This window comes from Balaenoptera physalus, assembly GCF_965194825.1.
Source record: "Balaenoptera physalus genome assembly, chromosome: 5".
Lineage (NCBI taxonomy): Eukaryota > Metazoa > Chordata > Mammalia > Artiodactyla > Balaenopteridae > Balaenoptera > Balaenoptera physalus.
This window is the reverse complement of record NC_138884.1, coordinates 25840166-25865222: the sequence shown is the minus strand read 5'-3', so window position 1 is coordinate 25865222 and position 25057 is coordinate 25840166. Positions and strand designations below refer to the sequence as shown.

At 39.1% G+C, this 25057-nt stretch overlaps 1 pseudogene across 1 annotated transcript in view; it reads left to right on the top strand.

The window, feature by feature from the left end:
* Positions 1-16233, top strand: part of LOC309661451 (DIS3-like exonuclease 1 pseudogene) — a 61135-nt pseudogene extending 44902 nt beyond the window's left edge. The window contains exon 2 of the transcript XR_014268378.1: positions 163-16233. The product of XR_014268378.1 is annotated as a DIS3-like exonuclease 1 pseudogene (transcript). The remainder of the gene's footprint in view (positions 1-162) is intronic.
* The last annotated feature ends 8824 nt before the right edge of the window (positions 16234-25057 follow it).

Here is a 25057-nt window from a genome sequence, read left to right as displayed (position 1 = left end):
CTTGATTTAGTTACTGTTGAATGCCTAGGACCTACCATAAGGCCTAGGACATAGAAAGCTCAATAATGCTGATTGAATAAATGATTAATGCCTAGCCTTTTTATTTGTACAAGTGCCTGAATTCTTCAGATTAATTTATGAGATTCTGTTTAAACTTAACAGCGGATATGGCCTTTACAATAAGCAGATTCATACTCTGTACATATTGCTGGTCGAAGCGTGCTTCGGAGATTAGCACCGAGGGCATCACCAAGGAGCTTGTGAGAAATGCTGAGTATCAGACTCCACCCCAGACCCGAGGAATCAGAATCTGCATTTAAACAAGATTCCCCAGGTGCTTGAGAGGTACATTAGAGTCTGAGAAGCACTGTTTCAAAGCATTTTAGTTGCCATTATTATTTCCATGTAGCGATAGAATCCATTTTCTTCCATAGATTTCTGTTTTCCTAAATAAAATTATTCTATGACTAGACTTTGCACTGCTTTCTAATTGAGTCTTATGCAAAATAAGTTTTCACATCTTTGTTTCCCTCTTTCTTTTCTAAGCGTTGCTCAAGCTTAGAAACTGTGTGAAGTCCTTCTCCTGAACTGTGAATCAGGGGGGCTTTCTATAAGGGAAACTCCCTTCTAGGGCCATCTGATTGAAACTTTTAACTTAATGAACTGATGGTTGGCTATTAAGATAGAGCTACTTACACAGTTTTCTTCTTTTAAAATAATGGTTCAGTGTGCTGCAGACCGGCACGGATTTAAGGGAAGACTTCCTACCACAAAATATTTGTAACAGCTCCTGAAAGAGAAACTAATTATCACAAGTCAGGTCTTTATTTTAAAGTTTGTTTTTTTTTTTTTTTCTAAGATTGCCCATGTATGAATTTATAGACGGGGTTGGATAACTTACTTGTTAATTTAATCGTTATTTGCTTTTCACTTAATTAACTCAACAGCTTAGTTTTTATTAGAAGACAACTTTGGCCATTTTTAGCTTGCTTAAAGTTATTAAGATTTTCAGTATAGAAAAGCAGTTACAATAGTGGTTATTTTACTTTTCAATTTAATGAGATGCTTAAGTGTGTAGTTTCAGAGTCAGTTTCAGCATACAAAGCAGCCTGGGCCAGCTGCAGATATGCTTGGGGTGAGGCCATCCTTTGCTTGAGAAGAGGTCCATGTGCAGGTCTCATCGCGGTGGGAATCACTCTTTGTAGAAATGATCTGTTTGGGGAATTCCCTGGTGGTCCAGTGGTTAAGACTCCGTGCTTTCATCGCCACGGGCCTGGGTTTGGTCCCCGGTCTGGGAACTAAGATGCCACAAGCCGCACTGGGCAGCCAAAAAAAAAAAAAAAAAAAAAAAAGATTTGTTTATTAGCAGTTTGTATAGGATCCTAGAAAGAGCCTGGGGCTGGGACTTTGCGGAGTCAGACAGACTGAAGTCCTGTGACATCACGGGTCTCCTCAGACCTCTGGATCACTTTTTTTTAAAAGTTAAGTGCTAGGTTTGAGCTCTAGTTTAATGGAAAGAATGTGCTCTTTGCTCTCCTAGATTGAGAGCTCCTTGAGGGCAGCAACTGGTCTTTAAAGTGTATATTCCCCTGGCTTAGAAGGGCCAGCACACAGCAGGTGTCCAATAAATGTTTGTTTTCATCTTGTGGTGTATGTATTTACTGGTTTATTGTTTCATTTTCTCATGGAACATGGTTAGTAAGGGCAGTGATTTGATTTTTTCGCTGGTCTGTATGCCTCGGCTTCATATGATGCCTTGCACCTAGTAAGTGCTCAATACAAGTGAGGGCAGGAATGAAATAGTGTCTAGGTGCTTGCTAACAGTTCAGGCACTACCCATTCATATTTTCTCACTTAACCCTTACGATATCCTTGTGATGTAACAGTAACTAGCATATATTAGCCTAGACAATGTTCTAGGATCAAAGTTCTTTACATTCATTCTCTCATCTGATGTTTGTGACAACCATTTGATACTTGAAAGTAGGTATTACTGTTATAATTTTCATTTCCCTATGAGAAAACTCAGACAACAGAAGGGTGAAGTAAGTTGCCCAAGGTCACGCTCATAGAGAACCAATCTAGGTTTTGAACCAGGTGGCTTGGCTCCAATATCTGTGCTCTTAACCACCAAAATAAAGTTGCTCATCGATTGTCCCATTTTGTGAGTGAGGAAGTTGAGATTATAATACAGCTCACCCAGGAACAACATGGGTTTTAACAGCGTGGGTCCACTTATACACGGATGTTTTTCAACAATAAATACACAGCACTACACAATCTGATGTTGGTTGAATCCGCTGATGTGGAAACATGGAGATGGTTGAACAGAGGATAGGGAGGGCAGGGCAGGCTATAAATTATTCATCAATTTCTGACTGCGTGGAGGGTCAGCACCCCTGACTCCCTGCATTGAGGGTGAACTGTACCTAGTTTCCCCCTAATTGCACTTCTAGAAATTACCAAAGCAGGGAGTTGGATGTGAGTTGCCTACCTATAGGCTAGGGTTCTTTCCACTACAACACAATTCTAGATGTTTCATTATGACCCTGGAGACAGGGATTTCCAAGAAGAGCTAATATGTATTCCCATTGCCAAAAAGGTCAAAAAGGTTCATAATAAGAGGCACAGTAAAAACAAAACTTCCCTGCATTTCAACAAAGCCCTTTTAGGTATAAACCTGTAATATTCTTTGTGGCTCTAGTCAATATATTTTAAGAAAAATATGTAAAGATGTTGGGGAAAGTCAAAGGATTACATAGAAAAGGGATGGCAGAACTTCTGTGTGAGTGCATATTAGGAAAGGAGGGTGCTTCAATCTAGGAAAACAAAACTGACAATGGATTTACCTGACATCTAAGAATTATAAAACATATGACTGAATTTTTTAAAATTAATTAATTTTTATTTTTGGCTGCGTTGGGTCTTCGTTGCTGCGCACGGGCTTTCTCTAGTTGCGGCAAGCAGGGGCTACTCTTCGTTGCAGTGTGGGGGCTTCTCATCGCGGTGGCTTCTCTTGTTGCGGAGCATGGGCTTCAGTAGTTGTGGCACGCGGGCTCTAGAGCGCAGGCTCAGTACTTGTGGCGCACGGCCTTAGATGCTCCACGGCATGTGGGATCTTCCTGGACCAGGGCTCGAACCCGTGTCCCCTGCATTGGCAGGCCGGTTCTTAACCACTGCGCCATCAGGGAAGTCCCTGACTGAATTTTAAAACAAATCCTAAGATACCACTGAAGCTTAAGGAATTAAAATTTTTAGCGTTTAGTCTAAATAAAAAGTTTTATTAGACATTGGATTCTAAACTAAAGGAAGTACCTAAACCAATTTGGATGAATATATGCATGTGCTTTTAAAGGTTTAAATAAGTCAGTGGACATATATTCCTAACATGGCATTGAGGAAAATTTGGCTTTATTATCTATTATCCTTGAGTTAGACATCCAAGAGATTGGCGTCTGGAATCACACAGGCCGGGGCTTGAATCTCACTTCTGCCTCTTACTTGTTATGTGACCTTGGGCAATATTTTAAACCTCTTGGTTCCTCAGTTTCCATACTTGTGCAGTGGGACACTAATGATCCTCACTTCATAGGTTTAGAGATCATTAATTGATTTAATTTTGAACTGCAGTAAACTCATTGAATTTAAGCACATGAAAAGGACTGAAAACAGAGACTGGGAGATCAGCTCGGTGCTCTGTGACCACCTAGAGGGGTAGGATAGGGAGGGTGGGAGGGAGGCTCAAGAGGGAGGGGATATGGGGATATATGTATACATGTAGCTGATTCACTTTGTTGTACAGCAGAAACTAACACAACATTGTAAAGCAATTATACTCCAATAAAGATGAAAAAAAAAAGTTAAAAAACAATAAAATAAAACAGAGACTGGTATAGTGACAAGGTTCAATAAATGTTAGCTAATGTCATTAGCTTTTATGATGAACTACCTGCTCTTTGTCCCAGTCAGTAGTTCTCAGTTGTAAGGAGATAATGCAGAGGTATTTCAGTAAAAGAACAGGATATATTATTCTCCCACACTGCAGAACTTCACTGTGGAACCCTCTAGTGGTATGCTGGATTCGTCTGTGTAGGGTAGAGTGCATTGTCACTACTGTTCCCAACTGTTTGTATTTTCTAACAGAGAAGATTCGAAGACATTATGTCTCACAAAAATACTAAGAACTTTCTTATTAAACCTGAATCTTCTGTGCTGCTTCAAGTTGATTATATATAAGGCATGTGGGAAGGGAGCTCAATGAAGAAAATGACCAGGTAAATACCTAGTGAATGGTTCAATAAGTGGGCAGAAAAGTCCCATGAACAGTGGACTGTGGCTGAGAAGTTACCTTGTTCCTTGACTCAGAGAGAAAAAAAGTCATACAAATACTGATACTAGGAGGCTAATTCTTTTTTGTGTAGCGGTGGTCTAGCTTTTAATGGAACAAGTGATTAGAAAGTAGAAACCATCTCATCTGCAATAAATTCCAGTGTGTATTTCAGAAAGAAAGTACACACTTGAAAGTACAAGTATGACCTCTGTCGTAGAGATGCCAGCCACAATCCCAAAACAGGCAGGTTGAACAAGGAAAACATTCAATTTTGGTAATAAAACACAAAATTAGATGATTGTGCATAGGTATTTGTTTTTCAGGATGACTGAAGGATTTTAGATAATTACACATATTAAGAATTGGTCAAAAGAAAACACTGTTAAAAAATTTGAGAAACTGGAACACTCATGTAGTTGTGTTGTAAGTGGGTTCAATTTTTTCAAAGAGCCATTGATACTGTGTAACAAGAACCATAAAAAAATTCATGCATTTTGACTGAAGTCCATTATTGGGAATTTGTTTTAATCAAAAAGTTCCCCTGCCAAATACTCTCTTTTTGATCAAACTTTAGTCAGGCTCCTCTGAGCCCTCTTTTCAACTAGGCTTTGACCTTGGCCTTCCATGTCTGTCCTGTCCTCGCTGGGCCTGCATAGCCTAGTTTAGCAAGAATCCCCTCACCCTTGATATCTAATCATTCTTGATATCTGATCAAGTTCCGTATTCCTCACCTTTGATGTATAAGTCCTTGATCTGCCTTGAGGGAAAAATCTGTGAGATGAGTTTAGCAAGAATCCCCCTACCCTTGAAGTCTCCTCTTAGCAATTTTTCCATCCATTGACCCCTCACCCTACTTCTTGGCCATAAATCCCCACTTGTCCTTATTGTATTCAGAGTTGAGCACAGTATGTCTTCCCTACTGCAACAGTCTTGGATAAATTTTTCCTTACTGCTTTAACAAGTGTCAGATAATTTTTCTTTAACTCTGTCTGTCCATCTTTGCTAGAGTAGAGAATTGAAAACAGCCTAAATATTTATGAGTAGGGGGTTGTTTTAAATAAATTTTAAAACATAATCTTTGAAATAGCACGCTGGCATTAATAAATAAATAGTGGCCAACATTAACAAGGTACTGTTATCTGCTCTGTATAGGTGCTTTCTCTGCCAGACTTCCAAAAGGAACTGAGTCAGCAGGAGCCTAAGGGTGCAGCTTCTCCATTCTTTGCTCCATTCTTCTCTTCAGTGGCTTCCTCTGCTCCTTAGACCTCATGGCAGAAACCACGGCTTCTGCACCACTGCTCACCTTCTTGTTGTGGAGCAGACCCCTGTCCTTTTCTCCCTAGAAGGGAGTAATATTGGAGGAAACAGTTCTATCCTTCGTTCTATTCCTGTGGCGTGTTCCTCCTCACAGAAGGAGGACTGGCTTATCTTACTGGTAACACTGGGCAATGACATGTACACACTTAACCAGCGGCGAGGTCACGGCTTCAGAATGTGGGCAGCACATTCGCCTGTCTCTATTGTAGCTTGTTAATTGGTGGGCCTGTGTTGCCACCTGTCCTTTGTCTCCTGGTAGCAACTGGGCCAGACTAAGGGCTGTCTCTGGCAGGCCCAGTTTACTTGTAAGCATGCTAATGGGTGAGAATATCAAGTGGAGCTGCTCTGTGGGACCAGGGGTCTTCATTCCAGGAGAGCCCTCAGCTGAAAATTGTGTTTCCCAACACAAGTTATCAAAATTCTTTGTTTTGGGATTATTTGCTTTTGCCTGGCCTCTAATGCTTGGTCTGTACTTTTTTTCTCTAATTGGATCCTTATGAATATTTCTTAGGTTTTAGAAAACAGAGGGTAGGAAGCAGTGGTGTGCTGGTAAACTGGCTCTCTGGGGGGAAGAAGGCCAGATTATAGGAATTGTTGACTTTTATAAGGCAATGTGCTCACCATGGCATATTTCCAGCTCCCAATGGGCTGTTGGGCAAAATTCCTGAATGTTTAACTATCAGCTCTTACAAGTGTGCTCCAGCGCACCCTAGGAAGGAAGGAAGCCATCAAGCTTCACCAGATACGATTTGCCACATCGAGGGAACAACTTTCTCTCAGTCCACTTCCAAACTCCTGGGGAAATTCTTAGTGGCCCGGCTTGTCTGTCAGGTTTCTGTCCCTAGTTTTATCAACTGTGACCAACGGACCATGACTACGTAGTATTGATAGAAGGAAGCATAGTGATTGGAAGTCTGCTGTAATGAGTCAGAGGCAATTAGTGTCAATGTGTGCTGGGCTGATAGCCTGGGTCTCTCCAAAGCAGAGCCTAAGACAAAGATTTATGTACATGAAGTTTACTCAGAAATATGACCCCAGAAAGCAGGAATATAGGACCAATAGGGAAGGAGAAAAAGACAAAATATGGGTGTATTATTAAATCCCCAATTACTCTTTCGTTAATAACGGGTAATAAAAGAGCAATTTATCTAAATAATGCATAGTAAGAAATGAGCTGGGAGTTGCCAGGAGCCATCACTGGAGCTTGAGAACAAATCCAAGGCAGAGGAGGGTAGAGCTAAGAGAGGAACACACACCACCTGTGGTGACATCACTCCATCCCTGATTGGAATGTGCTATGTGTCAGCTCTATGGACCACTTTACCTCCTTCAATTTCAGTTATGTGAACCAATTAACTTATGGCTTAAGCCAGTTTGAATCATGTTTTCTGTCACTTGCAGTTAAAGAGTTCCAACTGCTGTAATTCACAATAACAGAGATCACACTGTATTTTGGCGGCTTGTTTGTGTGTTCTCCCATAGGTTGTCACCTTCTGAGGTCAGGGCCCATGCATCTTATTCCACTTGTATCTCCAGCACCTAAGAGAGCACCTGGCATATAGCAGAAGTTCAGGACATGCTGGATTGAAGTAATATATCTGTAATATTAATTCTGCATCTGTAATATTGATCCTTTCTAGTTTAATCAATGCTTTTTAAAAAATATTAAACCATTTTTATTATTTAAAATTATCTACTAATGTGCATATAAGCATTCTGCATAGTTATAATCAATCTATTGCTTTGTCTTAAAAATACAATTTTATATTCTATTTTTTCTCTTTAATATTATTTCATACAAGCAATAATTTTATTTTATATCCATCAAAATGAGCCATAGAGCTGTGGTTTCAAATAGGTTTTTAGTATTAAATTTTTTTTTCTTTTTGACCTCCTTCACCCATTTCTCCTACCCCTCATTAATGCTTTCTTAAAGAATATAAATGAAGAGAAGAAAAACAGATGAAAATTTACAAGCAAATATGATGAAAGAGATTCACCCAGAAAGAAAAAGATGGTTAGATGGAGGAATTCACATTATTTAAAACTATTCCATCAAAAGTACATCTTCTCAGACCATTTTTTTCTTTTTAACTATAATAGAGCTAAAAGATTAATAAAGGTCTAGTTACAATTGATTGATTTAAACTATAACATAATGGAAAGATTTTTTTTCTGCTTGTTTTTTGGTAAGGGCAAAATTTCTATGTAAAATGAAAATATGGCAAAGAGAAAATGCCATGATGTTGATAATATTTTATTTTGCTTAGTCCTAAAAGAGAGTTCCCATGAGCAATTATGATCCTATTGAGTAGAAACTCACAAAAGAAAAGCTTATTTTATAACCCACTAAATTCCCTTATAGGGACAGTATTAACTCTTTCCTATCAATTTAAAAGCTTTCTGGAAGAGAATCTATAAAGTGGGAAATTCAGGAAGCCCACGATTTTATCTAGCTATTCATCATTCTCTCTGAATTTCTTGCACATGGCCTGCTGAATGAGAATTTAAAGCAATCTTTACATGAAATCTTAAAATTATATATGATCTTCCAAATCAAACTGTGAAGCCATTATATGGGATTTTCACTATATAACTGTACTGTTGGTAAGAAACTCATGGAAGTATCAAGTGCTATTCAAACATAGTTCTCTACAAGCCAACATTCAGAAAAACAATGCAGATAAACAAAAAGGATATATGTTAATAATGATATTATGAGGGACCACAATAAATTTTGAAGCAAGCTACAAATTCTCTCCCTTTAGAACCCCAAGTCTCAATATTTTCATTAAGCCAAACCATTAGCCGCTAATAAATTTTAATCCCGAAATAAACGTTCCCTCCTAGACTAATGGCAAGAATAAAAAAAAATTTCTTTTTCAGTCAAAATTCTAGACTGAATCAAAAGGGAAGGGAAAAAAATTCATCCTCCTTGCCTTTTAGTACGATTCAGAAATCAGGATTAAATTAAGTCTGATAGAAAGAGAACTTTATAATTCCTTCTTTCCAGATAAGGGATCAACATGTCAGCACTGGCTTCCTCGAAACTTGACAATGCCCAGTTCTTTCTGAATGTGTGAGTGGCCGTGTTGGTGTATGTGGTCAGTCTGAAGGCTAAGCAAATGATTCACAGATGTATTCTAGCCATCTGCAAAATTGGAATGAGTAAATCATGACTCTGCATTTCCATAATGCTTGTCTTTATTTGCAAATGTTCACTCTATGTTTTCCCTTCCATGAACCTTTTGAATATAGCTTCATCTTGATTAATTTTCCTTAAAGTCACTTATGTTAACTGTAGAAATTATTAAAATCTGAAAAAAATACAATGCTATGGTTCTTCAATGTGAATTTGAGCTTAGAATATTTTAAATTAATGAATCTCTCTGGTAAAAATGAAATATTTCACCTCCCAGACCATTTGTTCTATAGGTAATTATTTTCATGATTTCATGTTATTCTTCCTGAGATTGTTAAAGCTTTAAAAATAGTTGTTTAAATATAAATAGCAAAACATTCTATTTTGAGTTTAAAATAAATGACATATTAGAAAGCAAATGAATTAATATAACAAAACAGAAACAAGTTCATAGATATAGAGAACAAACTAGTGGTTAACAGTGGGGAGAGAGATGGGGGAGGGGCAAGGTATAGGATTAAGAGGTAAAAACTACTATGTATAAAATAAATAAGATACAAGGATGTAATGTATAGCACAGGGAATATTGTCAATATTTTATAATACCTTTAAATGGAGTATAATCTGTAAAAATATTGACTCATTATGTTGTACACCTGAAACTAATATAATATTGTAAATCAACTATACTTCAATAAAAAATAAATAAAATAAAATAAATGATATATTGATAACTCTTTGAACTACTTTACAGATTTTTCAAGCTGTTAATAAAGTTTATTTGTGCTAAAATGCCCTTTCTGCAATAAGGTTTTATTATAGAATTATGTAGGTATCTAGTCAGAATGTGAAAAGGCAACTTTAAAATCTAAAATCCTCTCTTGATTATTAAGAAATCTTCCTCCTTCCTCTCTTCCCTCCTTCCATCCTTCTTTCCTCCCCACTTCCTCTGTCTGTCCGTCTGTCTGTCTGTCTCTTTCTTTTTCTTTTTTTTAAAGATGATCTCAGTCTGGAATAAACATTCTTGCGAAACTGGCCAGGATTTTTGCCAAGCATAGTGTGTACACATCAGCTGTTTTCTGGAAAATAATTGCACCGTGTAACAATGTGTATTATTTTAATTAGTACTGAGGAATGTCTCCAAGATATTTCATCAGGTCAGTCTTTCTGACACAGGCAATGGCTTTTTACTTCCTGAAATGCTGATTAAGCAGATAGATGACATTTGACATTTTATATAGGTGAACAAATAATTGTTATAATTAAGCCAGAACTCACAGAAGTAATAAATCACTCCCCACGTATACAAAAGGCTTTAGGACCTGCCTCTTATGAGGAGAACAGGGCATCTTTTATAGTGCAGTGTTCAAATTACCCAAAGGAAATAGTAACCAAACTCAATTTGTGGGAAGGCCACTCTCTGGGAAGCCCTGGCATGCATGGGGAGATCAAAGTGCTTTGTCATAAGCTTCCAAGGCTTAGTCAGTCATCTGGGGCTGTTGTATTTCCAGGATACTTGCCTGTGTTTCTGTGTTAAATTCAAGAAGTATTGATTCCAAGATCTGAAAAAAGAGCTCGTTGTGAAACTGTGTTGAGAACACACCTCCAGAAATTGACAAACCCGTAAACACAGTTTTTAATAGTGCTGGAGAGGGGGACAGAAACTTTATTTCCTCTTTCCACCGCTGTTCCTCGACATCACTGTCAGATGAACTAAAGATTAGGAACAGAAGTGTTCATATTAAAAGAAAGACATTTTGTCATCATCATGCTGTGTCACACAGTACCAATGTGATTTTCTAATGTAACAAAGCACACATTTGCATATTGGTTTTGTATGTCTTCTGTGTGAATAAAGGTGAACAAAGGTGGTTAGTCTGTTTTATTGTGAGGTTTTGTTGAGGCTGGCAGGCCACACGCTGTGGGCGGACTTGATCTCCTGTCAAAGAGGTGGTAATCACTGAGGTCAGTCCCTCTGGGTAGAGGAGGCTTTCAGACTGGAACTGGACTGATATTGGTTGGAGGAAAGGATTCTCCTCCTCTTCTAGGTCTTCATCTCTTAGTCTAAATAAATTAGGCGACACTGGTCTGTGCTCGTAGGTGGTGGGTTCTGAGACAGTGCAGAGGCACTTAGACCCTGGAATCTAGGTCAAGCCAGGCTTCAGAAGTGCACATCATAGCTTGCAAGCTTTATAATCTATGTAGAGGATTGACTTTGCTCTGCTTCCACTTGGTTATTTATTTATTTATTGCCCTGTCGCATGTGGGATATTAGTTCCCTGACCAGGGATCGAACCCATGCCCGCTGCATCGGACATGCACATATTCTTAACCACTGGACCGCCAGGGAAGTCCCCCACTTGGTATTTAAAAATGCTGTATTTTCCCACTTTCTATCTGGTTCATCCCTCCATTCCTGAGTGTGGACAAGAAAATCGATACTAATAACTTGTCAGGACATGCTTTGCATTGCGTAGGAATCCTGGGCTTTATTCAGTCCGGAAATTCACGGAAGGCTGCAGTTTCAATCTGCACTGTTGTCGCAATCCCTTTTCATTGCCTGGTCCTACAGTGCATTCAAAGTGGGGAGGCTCTACCTGTGACTTCCTCTCGTGCTTAACTCAGTGACAGGTACCTCTGCTGAGACCTCCAAGGCCCAATAACAGGGCCCGGGCTCCCGCAGCATGTGCTGTATATGAGGCTCTGCCACATCTGGGGGGCTGCGTCTGGGTGGGGTCTTGGTCTCCAGCTGTGCAGGGTTCTGTGGGAACATGCAGCCTGGCCCTCCCTCTTGCTCTCGGGGGACTCACCCACCAGGGCTCAGCCCATTTTTCTTTCTACCCAGAGTGGCAGCATTCTTTTTGAGCAATTTAGCCTAATTACCTGATACACCTTCCAAATAAAGGCCTGACTTTTTTTTGGGCGGGGGGGTGGGGGGGGTGGTTAGGGGAGGGTTATTAGTGAGGATCAGGTCTACTTCTTTTTAGTTCCAAAACACAAAAAGGTCAGTTCCTTGCTACACTCCACCCGCCAATGCTATCTCCAAGGGAATCCATTAGGATTTCTTCCGGCCCCAAGATTACCAAGGTCTAGTCTTTTCTTCTGGAGAATTAAAATAAGGGCGGGGAAGGGACAATGATGGTTTGGTTTAATTTTCTCCTGTTGACTATTCAAAAACCAAGGGATTAGTTAAATACTTTCACCTATTTACCCTGATGGAGCTAGTATAATTTTGTTTCCATCAAGCTCCCTTTAGTTATTTCTTTTTATTTAGTCAAGTCTTGTTTAATATGTTAGCCCTTTTGTAGTTTTACTTGTTGGCATTAAAGAAAGGCTCTGTGTCCAAAAATAGGCCAGGAGGTTAAACGTGAAAGGTCACTCCATTTTTCCTCATCTTAAACCAACCTAGTAGTTGTCAGAAGTAAGATACCTAAGGAGAAATTAATCTGTCAACTAGAGATGGGGCTTCATGCCCCTGCTATCCTTTTCTTGTGTGAAATCCTTTGACAGTTTAAGAAGATCTGGATTTTATGTATATTAATGAGAAGAAATATTTCTATACAAAAAGCTACAGCTGTGTTGGATTCCTATGCATTATGTGGCACTTACTGTTTGCAACTAGGGAAACCTCCTAAACCATGCCATCTTGGGACTGTGTTCCAAGGTGGCATAGTGTTTCTTTCTGATTGGCAGGAGAAATTAGGAAGAATTCTTAGCCTCAGAAGCAGGATGGAAGGGAAATGGAGTGATAATCACAGGGTTCCATGTCCCTTTCCAGCCCCCATTTCTTTTTTTACTTGTCAAGACAGTATATAAATGAACGTAAGTCAGCTGCACAAAGTTCTCATTGGTTTTCTGCCTCTAAATCTTGACTTAGTAAAGTTTTGTTGATTAGTGACTATATATAAAGATTTTTGTGTGTGTGCCAATCATAAGTAGAAGCAGAGAGAAAATTGGTGAGATTCTGTTGACTAGGCTGGGCATATTAATATAGGAAACAAACAGTTATTTTAATACTTTGCCTCTTTTTGAGAATGAAATGATTAAAATATAAGAAAGTATATAGAAATTAACTAAAGACTTTAAAGCAGATATTAAAAATATGTCTAAAGAACTAAGAAAACCACATCTAAAAGAATAAATGGAAAGTATGGGAACGTCTCACAAATAAAGAATATCAGTAAAGAGATAAAAATTATTTTAAAAAAACAAGCAGGGGCTTCCCTGGTGGTGCAGTGGTTAAGAATACGCCTGCCAATGCAGGGGACACGGTTTGAGCCCTGGTCTGGGAAGATCCCACATGTTGCGGAGCAACTAAGCCCGCGTGCCACAACTACTGAGCCTGCGCTCTAGAGACCACGAGCCACAACTACTGAAGCCCGCGTGCCTAGAGCCCGTGCTCCGCAACAAGAGAAGCCACCGCAATGAGAAGCCCATGCACCGCAACGAAGAGTAGCCCCCGCTTGCCACAACTAGAGAAAGCCCGTGCACAGCAATGAAGACCCAATGCAGACAAATATAAATAAATAAATTTATTAAAAAAAAAAAAAAAGCAAAAAAAATTCTGGAGTTGAAAACTACCATAACTGAAATGATTTGAGCTGCCCAAAATAAAGAATTGGCGAACTTGGAGATAGGTCACTGTGATAGCCAGTCTGAGGAACAGAAGGAGAAAAGGATGAAGAAGCATTATGGAGGAAGCAGAGAAATCAGAACCTTCAAAATTGTTAATTAGATGTAAAATGATGCAGCCACCTTGGGGAAGTTTGGCAGTTCCTCAAAATGTTAAGCACAGCTTTACTACATGACCCAGCAATTCTACTCCTAGGTATAAACCCAAGAGAAATTAGAGCATACACTTGCACAACAACTTTTACAAGGATGTTCATGGCAGCACTATTATTCATAACGGTACAAAAGAAGACACTGTACAACCCAAATGTCCCTCAGCTGATGAATGGATAAATGAAGTGGCATAGCCGTACAATGGAGTATTATTTGACAATAAAAATGAAGTACTAATAAATGCTACATCATGGATGAACTTTGAAAACATTATGTTAAGTTAAAGAAGCCAATTACCAAAGAACATGATTGTACAATTCCATTTATTTGAAATTTCCCGAATAGGGAAATACATATGGAAAGTTGATTCATGGTTGCCAGGAATTAGGGAGAGGAGGGAAAAAGAACTGACTACAAATGGATATGAGGTTTCTTTGTGTAGTGGTCCATAGACTCTGGAATTAGGTCATGTGATGGTGGCCCATCTATGCGAATATACTAAAAACACTGAATTATACACTTTAAAGGAAGACTTTTATGCTCTGTGACTTTATCTCAATAAAATTGTAATTTAAAAAAATAAATGGGTCATTTTTTAATGTGATCAACCTAGGTTGCACAGAGTATTGTAAAAAAAAAAACCCAACTCTGCAGTATATTTTCCTTTCTTTTGGAGTAGGTTATAGCTATTCTAACTTTTTTTAAATGGATGAATAATTGCCCTCGAATGAGAGTAAACCATTTCTAACTCTTCATCAAAGTTCTCAAAGCCTCTTTAAAGGGAAATCCACTGCCACCTAGTGTCTAACTCCTAGAATAACTGAATTACTCTGCTTAGAAGTATTTTTTTAAATTGATAGAACCGCTTGGTGGCACTATGGACAAGTACATTAAAGGTACAACTTCCAATTTATGGACTAGTTGTTCTATCTCTGTTAATAAGAGTTGGTTAAATGTGACAAATACATTGCCTTCTTTTTCAGATTATCAGTGGTATATTTTCTAAGAAAATCTGGCATATCTTTGGAACTAAACCCTTATAAGTGATGAGAAACCTGAACATCTTCAGATTTAATTTTTTTAAAGATTTTTTTTGATGTGGACCATTTTTTAAGTCTTTATTGAATTTTTGTTACAACATTGCTTCTGTTTTATGTTTTTTTGTTTTTTGGCCACAAGGCATGTGGGATCTTAGCTCCCCAACCAGGGATCGAAAATGCACCCTCTGCATTGGAAGGCGAAGTCTTAACCACTGGACCGCCAGGGAAGTCTCAGATTTAATTTTTCATTTTCGAAGATTTAAGGCTTTAAATAGTTCAGACTAGATTTTCTTCTCCTCTCTGTTCTCCCCTTTTAGCCGTACAAATATAGTACGAACCAATTTCAACACAGGGAGAGAGGTTTAAAACATTTGTGCAAATATAAATGAAAATATGAAAGAAATTTCCCAGATAATCCAAAAGAAGAAAGAAAAACAACTCAAATGAAACTATTTGATAACAAGGGCTCTTTGTATTTAGAAAGTGTGTTGGTGGGTGTGGGGATAACTTCTGTTTTAAGCATTAAATCTAGTGGGAAAAATTTACCTCCTAACAAGAACATCTGCCTGAGATGATGATTCATTATAAGGTGACACACAGCTTGGATGCAGAAAAATCAAGAATTCTACCATGAAAATTTTTGTAATTTATTATGTGAGCATACTTCCCGTCTTATTTTTTTTTTTTGATGCCATCAAATTTGGTAGTAGTAGCAATGGGAAATGAAATTAATTCCATTTCCTATAATAGGCAGATTCTTGAAGAAATTAGTCTAATAAGCTTTCTTCATGGTTACACAAGGAAGAGAAGGATAAAACAAATCAATGTTTGAAAACATAACACCTGGTTAAAATAAACATTGTACCTCAAGCACATGAAAACATCAAATAAAATTTTGGTACTTAGTATCACGTAATATATATGTATTCATGTATCTATCCATCATATAGATATAACATACATCCATAAGGTCTACTGTTGCTTTTGCAATTTTGTAAGTCTAATATATTACGGGTAAAGATATAATTACAATGATCCCATCTAAATACTGTTACTAGTGAAACAGGAAGACTAACTGCCAACATACTTTTTCGGTATGTTCTGGTAATAATGATTATTAAGATTTTTAAGGCTTATGAGAAATGAGTTCTCATAGCTTATCACAGAGCAAGAGCCTTTTACTTGTTTGATTAGATTTCTTTATCATCCCTTTTGGTCTCTATTCTAAATCACCATCATTCTCCTCAACATTTAATTCACAGTGTTCTCCAAGCCTTGTCTGTTACTTAACTGAGAAAGTTGTGATCACCTGTCAATTGTCAGCCCTACCTCACACTTACTAATATGTAAAGCATTTCCCTCCTTCCTTTCTTCATACACTGAGGACAATGTACTCCTCTTCCTGCCCAAAACCAAACCCTCTCTTGGAGCCCTCAGTCTCTTTTTCCTTCCCCATCTCCATTGGGTGAACATTGCTTCTTTAATCATTCCCACACTGTTCCCCATCTTCCACCTTAATCTTTCTATTGGCTCTGATCCTGGGCCCACAACAAACCCAAAGTCTTCCTCTTCCTTCAAAAAGAAAGACCAAAAAAATACCACCAAAATAATAATAAAAATTCTCAGGAACAAAAAACAAAACAGACACTACAAACAACAACAATAAAAAACTACCCTTTTGTGACCTGAAATTCCCCTTTACCTTGCATTCCATCTTTTCCCTCCCTTTCTTTTTTTGTGTCTGTGTCTGTGTTAGTTCTGCTTTATGTCAAAGTGAATCAGCTATACATATACATATATCCCTATATCTCCTCCCTCTTGCGTCTCCCTCTGACCCTCCCTATCCCACCCCTCTAGGTGGTCACAAAGCACCAAGCTGATCTCCCTGTGCTATGTGGCTGCTTCCCACTAGCTATCTATTTTATATTTGGTAGTGTATATATGTCCATGCCACTCCCTCACTTCGTCTCAGCTTACCCTTCCTACTCCCCGTGTCCTCAAGTACATTCTCTATGTCTGCGTCTTTATACCTGTCTTGCCCCTAGGTTTTTCATAACCATTTTCTTTTTTTAGATTCCATATATATGTGTCAGCATATGGTATTTGCTTTTCTCTTTCTGACTTACTTCACTCTGTATGACAGACTCTAGGTCCATCCACCTCACTAAAACTAACTCAATTTTGTTTCTTTTTATGGCTGAATAATATTCCATTGTATATATGTGCCACATCTTTATCAATTCATCTGTCAATGGACACTTAGGTTGCTTCCATGTCCTGCCTATTGTAAATAGAGCTGCAATGAACACTGTGGTACATGACTCTTATTGAATTATGGTTTTCTCAGGGTATGTGCCCAGTAGTGGGATTGCTGAGTCATATGGTAGTTCTATTTTTAGTTTTCTAAGGAACCTCCATACTGTTCGCCATAGTGGCTGTAACAATTTACATTCCCACCAACAGTGCAAGAGGGTTCCCTTTTCTCCACACCCTCTCCAGCATTTACTGTTTGTAGATTTTTGATGATGGCCATTCTGACTGGTGTGAGGTGATACCTCATTGTAGTTTTGATTTGCATTTGTCTAATGATTAATGATGTTGAGCATCCTTCCATGTGTTTGTTGGCAATCTGTATGTCTTCTTTGGAGAAATGTCTATTTAGGTCTTCTGCCCATTTTTGGATTGGGTTGTTTGTTTTTTTGATATTGAGCTGCATGAGCTGCTTGTAAATTTTGGAGATGAATCCTTTGTCAGTTGCTTCATTTGCAAATATTTTCTCCCATTGTGAGGATTGTCTTTTCGTTTTTTATGGTTTCGTTTGCTGTGCAAAAGCTTTTAAGTTTCATTAGGTCCCATTTGTTTATTTTTGTTTTTATTTCCATTTCTCTAGGGGGTGGGTCAAAAAGAATCTGGCTGTGATTTATGTCATAGAGTGTTCTGCTTACGTTTTCCTCGAAGAATTTTATAGTGTCTGGCCTTACATTTAGGTCTTTAATCCATTTTGAGTTTATTTTTGTGTATGCTGTTAGAGAGTGTTCTAATTTCATTCTTTTACATGTAGCTGTCCAGTTTTCCCAGCACCACTTATTGAAGAGGCTGTCTTATCGCCACTGTATATTCTTGCCTCCTTTATCAAAGATAAGGTTTTGATATCTCTGGGCTTTCTATTCTGTTTCATTGATCTATATTTCTGTTTTTGTGCCAGTACCATACTGTCTTGATTACTGTAGCTTTGTAGTATAGTCTGAAGTCAGGGAGCCTGATTCTTCCAGCTTCGTTTTTCTTTCTCAAGATTGCTTTGGCTATTCGGGGTCTTTTGTGTTTCTGCACAAATTGTGAAATTTTTTGTTCTAGTTCTGTGAAAAATGCCAGTGGTAGTTTGATAGGGATTGCATTGAATCTGTAGATTGCTTTGGGTAGTAAAGTCATTTTCACAGTGTTGATTCTTCCAATCCAAGAACATGGTATATCTCTCCATCTATTTGTAGCATCTTTAATTTCTTTCATCAGTGTCTTATGATTTTCTGCATACAGGTATTTTGTCTCCTTAGGTAGGTTTATTCCTAGATATTTTATTCTTTTTGTTGCAGTGGTAAATGGGAGTGCTTCCTTAATTTCACTTTCAGATTTTTCATCATTAGTATATAGGAATGCAAGAGATTTCTGTGCATTAATTTTGTATCCTGCTACTTTACCAAATTCATTGATTAGCTCTAGTAGTTTTCTGGTAGCATCTTTAGGATTCTCTATGCATAGTATCATGTCATCTGCAAACAGTGACAGCTTTACTTCTTCTTTGCCAACTTGGATTACTTTTATTTCTTTTTCTTCTCTGATTGCCATGGCTAGGACTTCCAAAACTATGTTGAATAAGAGTGGTGAGAGTGGGCAACCTTGTCTTGTTCCTGATCTTAGTGGAAATGGTTTCAGGTTTTTACCATTGAGAACGATGATGCTTGTGGGTTTTTCATATATGGCCTTTAATATGTTGAGGTAAGTTCCCTCTATGCCTACTTTCTGGAGGGTTTTTATCATAAATGGGTGCTGAATTTTGTTGAAAGCTTTCTCTGCATCTATTGAGATGATCATATGGTTTTTCTCCTTCAATTTGTTAATATGGTGTATCACATTATTTGATTTGCATATATTGAAGAATCCTTGCATTCCTGGGATAAACCCCACTTGATCATAGTGTATGATCCTTTTAACGTGCTGTTGGATTCTGTTTGGTAGTATTTTGTTGAGGATTTTTGCAACTACGTTCATCAGTGATATTGGCCTGTAGTTTTCTTTCTTCGTGACATCTTTGTCCAGTTTTGGTATCAGGGTGATGGTGGCCTCATAGAATGAGTTTGGGAGTGTTCCTTCCTCTGCTGTATTTTGGAAGAGTTTGAGAAGGATAGGTGTTAGCTCTTTTCTAAATGTTTGATAGAATTTGCCTGTGAAGCCATCTGGTCTGGGCTTTTGTTTGTTGGAAGATTTTTAATCACAGTTTCAATTTCAGTGCTTGTGATTCGTCAGCTCATATTTTCTCTTTCTTCCTGGTTCAGTCTCGGAAGGTTGTGCATTTCTAAGAATTTGTTCATTTCTTCCAGGTTGTCCATTTTATTGGCATAGAGTTGCTTGTAGTAATCTCTCATGATCCTTTGTATTTCTGCAATGTCAGTTGTTACCTCTCTTTTTTCATTTCTAATTCTATTGATTTGAGTCTTCTCCCTTTTTTTCTTGATAAGTCTAGCTAATGGTTTATCAATTTCGTTTACCGTCTCAAAGAACGAGCTTTTAGTTTTATTGATCTTTGCTATCGTTTCCTTCATTTCTTTTTCATTTATTTCTGATCTGATCTTTCTGATTTCTTTCCTTCTGCTAACTTTGGGGGGTTTTTTTGTTCTTCTTTCTCTAATTGCTTTAGGTGTAAGGTTAGGTTGTTTATTTGAGATGTTTCTTGTTTCTTAAGGTAGGATTGTATTGCTATAAACTTCCCTCTTAAAACTGCTTTTGCTGCATCCCATAAGTTTTGGGTCATCGTGTTTTCATTGTCATTTGTTTCTAGGTATTTTTTGATTTCCCCTTTGATTTCTTCAGTGATCTCTTGGTTATTAAGTAGTGTGTTGTTTAGCCTCCATGTGTTTGTATTTTTTAGAGATTTTTTCCTGTAATTGATATCTAGTCTCATAGCATTGTTGTTGGAAAAGATACTTGATATGATTTCAATTTTCTTAAATTTACCAAGGCTTGATTTGTGACCCAGGATATGATCTATCCTGGAGAATGTTCCATGAGCACTTGAGAAGAAAGTGTATTCTGTTGTTTTTGGATGGAATGTCCTATAAATATCAATTAAGTCCATCTTGTTTAATGTACCATTTAAAGCTTCTGTTTCCTTATTTATTTTCATTTTGGGTGATCTGTCCATTGGTGAAAGTGGGGTGTTAAAGTCCCCTACTATGATTGTGTTACTGTCAATTTCCCCTTTTATGGATGTTAGCATTTGCCTTATGTATTGAGGTGCTCCTATGTTGGGTGCATAAATATTTACAATTGTTATATCTTCTTCTTGGATCAATCCCTTGATCATTATGTAGTGTCCTTCTTTGTCTCTTGTAATAGTCTTTATTTTAAAGTCTATTTTGTCTGATATGAGAATTGCTACTCCAGCTTTGTTTTGATTTCCATTTGCATGGACTATCTTTTTCCATCCCCTCACTTTCAGTCTGTATGTGTCCCTAGGTCTGAAGTGGGTCTCTTGTAGACAGCATATATACGGGTCTTGTTTTTGTATCCATTCAGCCAGTCTATGTCTTTTGGTTGGAGCATTTAATCCATTTACATTTAAGGTAGTTATCGATATGTATGTTCCTATTACCATTTTCTTAATTGTTTTGGGTTTGTTATTGTAGGTCTTTTCCTTCTCTTGTGTTTCCTGCCTAGAGAAGTTCCTTTAGCATTTGTTGTAAAGCTGGTTTCGTGGTGCTGAATTCTCTTATCTTTTCCTTGTCTGTAAAGCTTTTAATTTCTCCATCAAATCTGAAGGAGATCTTTGCTAGGTAGAGTAATCTTGGTTGTAGGTTTTTCTTCTTCATCACTTTAAATATATCCTGCCACTCCCTTCTGGCTTGCAGAGTTTCTGTTGAAAGATCAGCTGTTAACCTTATGGGGATTCCCTTGTGTATAATTTGTTGTTTTTCCCTTGCTGCTTTTAATATTTGTTCTATGTATTTAATTTTTGATAGTTTGATTAATATGTGTCTTGGCGTGTTTCTCCTTGTATTTATCCTGTATGGGACTCTCTGTGCTTCCTGGACTTGATTAACTATTTCCTTTCCCATATTAGGGAAAATTTCATCTATAATCTCTTCAAATATTTTCTCAGTCCCTTTCTTTTTCTCTTCTTCTTCTGGGACCCCTATAATTCGAATGTTGGTGCGTTTAATGTTGTCCCAGAGGTCTCTGAGACTGTCCTCAATTCTTTTCATTCTTTTTTCTTTATTCTGCTCTGCAGTAGTTATTTCCAATAGTTTATCTTCCAGGTCACTTATCCGTTCTTCTGCCTCAGTTATTCTGCGATTGATCCCTTCTAGAGAATTTTTAATTTCATTTATTGTGTTTTTTATCACTGTTTGTTTGTTCGCTCTTCAGTTCTTCTAGGTCCTTGTTAAACATTTCTTGTATTTTCTCCATTCTATTTCCAAGATTTTGGATCATCTTTACTATCATTATTCTGAATTCTGTTTCAGGTAGCCTGCTTATTTCCTATTCATTTGTTAGGTCTCGTCGGTTTTTGCCTTGCTCCTTCATCTGCTGTGTGTTTTTCTGTCTTCTCATTTTGCTCAACTTACTGTATTTGGGGTCTCCTTTTCGCAGGCTGCATGTTCGTAGTTCCCGTTGTTTTTGGTGTCTGTCCCCAATGTTTAAGGTGGGTTCAGTGGGTTGTGTAGGCTTCCTGGTGGAGGGGACTAGTGCCTGTGTTCTGGTGGATGAGGCCGGATCTTGTCTTTCTGGTGGGCAGGTCCACATCTGGTGGTGTGTTTTGGGGTGTCTGTGGCCTTATTATGATTTTAGGCAGCCTCTGTGCTAATGGATGGGGTTGTGTTCCTGTGTTGCTAGTTGTTTGGCATAGGGTGTCTAGCACCGTAGCTTGCTGGTTGTTGAGTGGAGCTGGGTCTTGGTGTTGAAATGGAGATCTCTGTGAGATTTTTGCTGTCTGATATTACATGGAGCTGGGAGGTCTCTTGTGGACCAGCGTCCTGAACTTGGCTCTCCCACCTCAGTGGCACAGCCCTGATGCCTGACTGGAGCACCGAGAGCCTGTCCTCCACATGGCTCAGAATAAAAGGGAGGAAAAAAAAGAAAGAAAGAAAGAAAGAAGAAGAGAAAGGAAAAGAAAAGAAAACAAAGTTATTAAAATAAAAAATATGAAGAAAAACAATTTTTTTAAGTAAGAAAAAAACCTAAAAAAACAAAGAAACAAAAAAATGGACAGACATATCCCTAGGACAAATGTAAAAACAAAGCTATACAGACAAAATCACACACAGAAGCATACACATACACACTCACAAAAAGAGAAAAAGGGAAAAATATATATATACATCTTTGCTCCCAAAGTCCACCTCCTGAATTTGGGATGATTCGTTGTCTATTCAGGTGTTCAACAGATGCAGGCACATCAAGTTGTTTGTGGAGCTTTAATCCGCTGCTTCTGAGGCTGCTGGGAGAGATTTCCCTTTCTCTTCCTTGTTCACACAGCTCCCAGGGTTCAGCTTTGGATCTGGACCCGCCTCTGCGTGTAGGTCGCCTGAGGGCGTCTGTTCCCGCTCAGACAGGACAGGGTTAAAGGAGCAGCTGCTTCGGGGGCTCTGGCTCACTCAGGCCGGGGGGAGAGAGTGGTACGGAGGAGGCGGGGCAAGCCTGCGGCGTCAGAGGCGTCGTGACGTTGCAGCAGCCCGAGGCGCGCCGTGCGTTCTCCCGGGGAAGTTGTCCCGGGATCACGGGAGCCTGGCAGTGGTGGTCTGCACCGGCTCCCGGAAGGGGCGGTGTGGAGAGTGACCTGTGCTCGCACACAGGCTTCTTGGTGGCGGCAGCAGAAGCCTTAGCGTCTCATGCCCGTCTCTGGGGTCCGTGCTGACAGCTGCGGCTCGCGCCTGTCTCTGGAGCTCGTTTCGGCGGCGCTCTGAATCCCCTCCCCTCGCGTACCAGGAAACAAAGAGGTAAGAAAAAGTCTCTTGCCTCTTCGGCAGCTGCAGACCTTTCCCGGACTCCCTCCCGGCTAGCCGTGGCGCACTAACCCCTTCAGGCTGTGTTCACGCCGCCAACCCCAGTCCTCTCCCTGCAATCTGACCGAAGCCCGAGCCTCAGCTCCCAGCCCCGCCCGCCCTGGCGGGTGAGCAGATAAGCCTCTCGGGCTGGTGAGTGCTGGTCGGCGCTGAGCCTCTGTGCGGGAATCTCTCCGCTTTGCTCTCTACACCCCTGTGGCTGCGCTCTCCTCCGTGGCTCCGAAGCTTCCCCCCTCCGCCACCCGCAGTCTCCGCCCGCGAAGGGGTTCCTAGTGTGTGGACACCTTTCCTCCTTCACAGCTCCCTCCCACTGGTGCAGGTCCCGTCCGTATTCTTTTGTCTGTTTTTTCTTTTTTCTTTTGCCCTACCCAGGTACCTGGGGAGTTTCTTGCCTTTTGGGAAGTCTGAGGTCTTCTGCCAGCATTCAATAGGTGTTCTGTAGGAGTTGTTCCACATGTAGATGTATTTCTGATGTATTTGAGTTGTTCCACATGTAGATGTATTTCTGATGTATTTGGGGAGGAAGGTGATCTCCACGTCTTACTTCTCTGCCATCTTGAAGGTCTCCTGTCCCTCCCTTCTTTGTCCAGAAGTTTTCTCCACTTTTTCGCCTTCATTTCACTCAACTTACTAATTCTTGTTTCTTCTCCCACCACTAGCCTTGTGATTTTTGAAAGTTGCCAGTGATCATTTTAACTCTTATTGGACCTATTTGCCAAATTTGAGAGAATTTATCACAGCCTTCTTCTTGAAACTATCCCATGTTCTCTTTGTTGCTTTTCTGTAATCCCTTCTTGGTCTTCTCTTACCCTGATCATTCCTTAAATGTTGATTTTCCTTTGTTTGATTCTCAAATTTTCTCTCTTCTAACTCTGCATCAAGAATTTTTAAGCCTAGGGTTATTTAGGGGTCCACACACCTCCTGAAATGGTGTGCAGAATTTGGAGTGTTTGGTTATGTGTAACTTTTTAGGGAGAAAGCTTTCTCAAAGGCATTCATGTCTCTCCAAAAGGTTAGTAACCACCATTCTACATGGTTTTCCAAGGTAATCCTAGCAATTAATTTAGTTTTTAAACAACTAATATACACGAAGTCCTAACTAAATGCAAGTATAGTAATTCTCTTAAGTTACTTTCAAAACAGTTGTATAAAGTAGGTGTGATAATCCCCACTTTACAGACTAAGGAGACACAGTTAGTAGGTAGTTGTCATGGTTTTAAGTCCCATTTATTTGCTGATGATTTTCAAACTCACATTTCCACCCTACACATCTCCCAAGCTTCAGATAAGTCATTAAGTCATTTCTCTGGATGCTCCATGGGCTGTCAAGCTCAACATTTCTGACACTGAATTATTATCTTCTTTCCCTGATCCATTTCTCCTGTATTCTCCATTCAGGGGCCATGTTAGGGAGTCATCTTCATTGTTTCCTTTGCTCTCCTACATTGGACCAATCTTCAATCCTACAGAATTTAAATGGAAATTATTGCTGCTTCAGTTCAGGTCCCGATCATCTGGCTTTATATATCAGTGTCCTACCTGCCTAAAATGCTTTGATGACACAGCATTGTGTGGTGACAGGATAAATGAGATACAAGGCCTCCTATGATCCAAACCCTACCTACCTCTCTACAACCATCTCCAGCCTCTCCCTTCCCATAAGTTACCCTTCAGTTACACTAAATTACTTGGTGTTCCTCCTAGCTGTCCTGTTATTTCTCACTTGTATGCCTGTGCTCATGTTGTCTCCTCTGTCTGGAATGCACTTCACTTCCTTTTTCATCCAGTTAAGTCCTATTCATCCTCAGGTGTCACTTCATGAAGACTTGAAGGCCTCCTTCCCTGGGCTAACATGATTTGCTGACAGAATGGATGAGAAGGAAAAGAAATGAGGATGACTTCAAGGTTTTGGCCACAGCAACTATAAAAATGGGATTGTCATTCTTTGAGACAGGAAAGACTGAGGCTTTATGGGCTAAAATCATGATCTGGTTTTGGACATTTGGAGTTTGAATGACAGATTTCTGAGTGATGTTATTGATTAGACATTCAGCTAGATGAGACTGGAATTCAGGGCCAGACTGAGATGTACATCAGCATAGAGATGGTACTTAAAGTCATGAGACTGAGTGAGAGTACCAAGGGAATGAACAAAGACAGAGGAGAA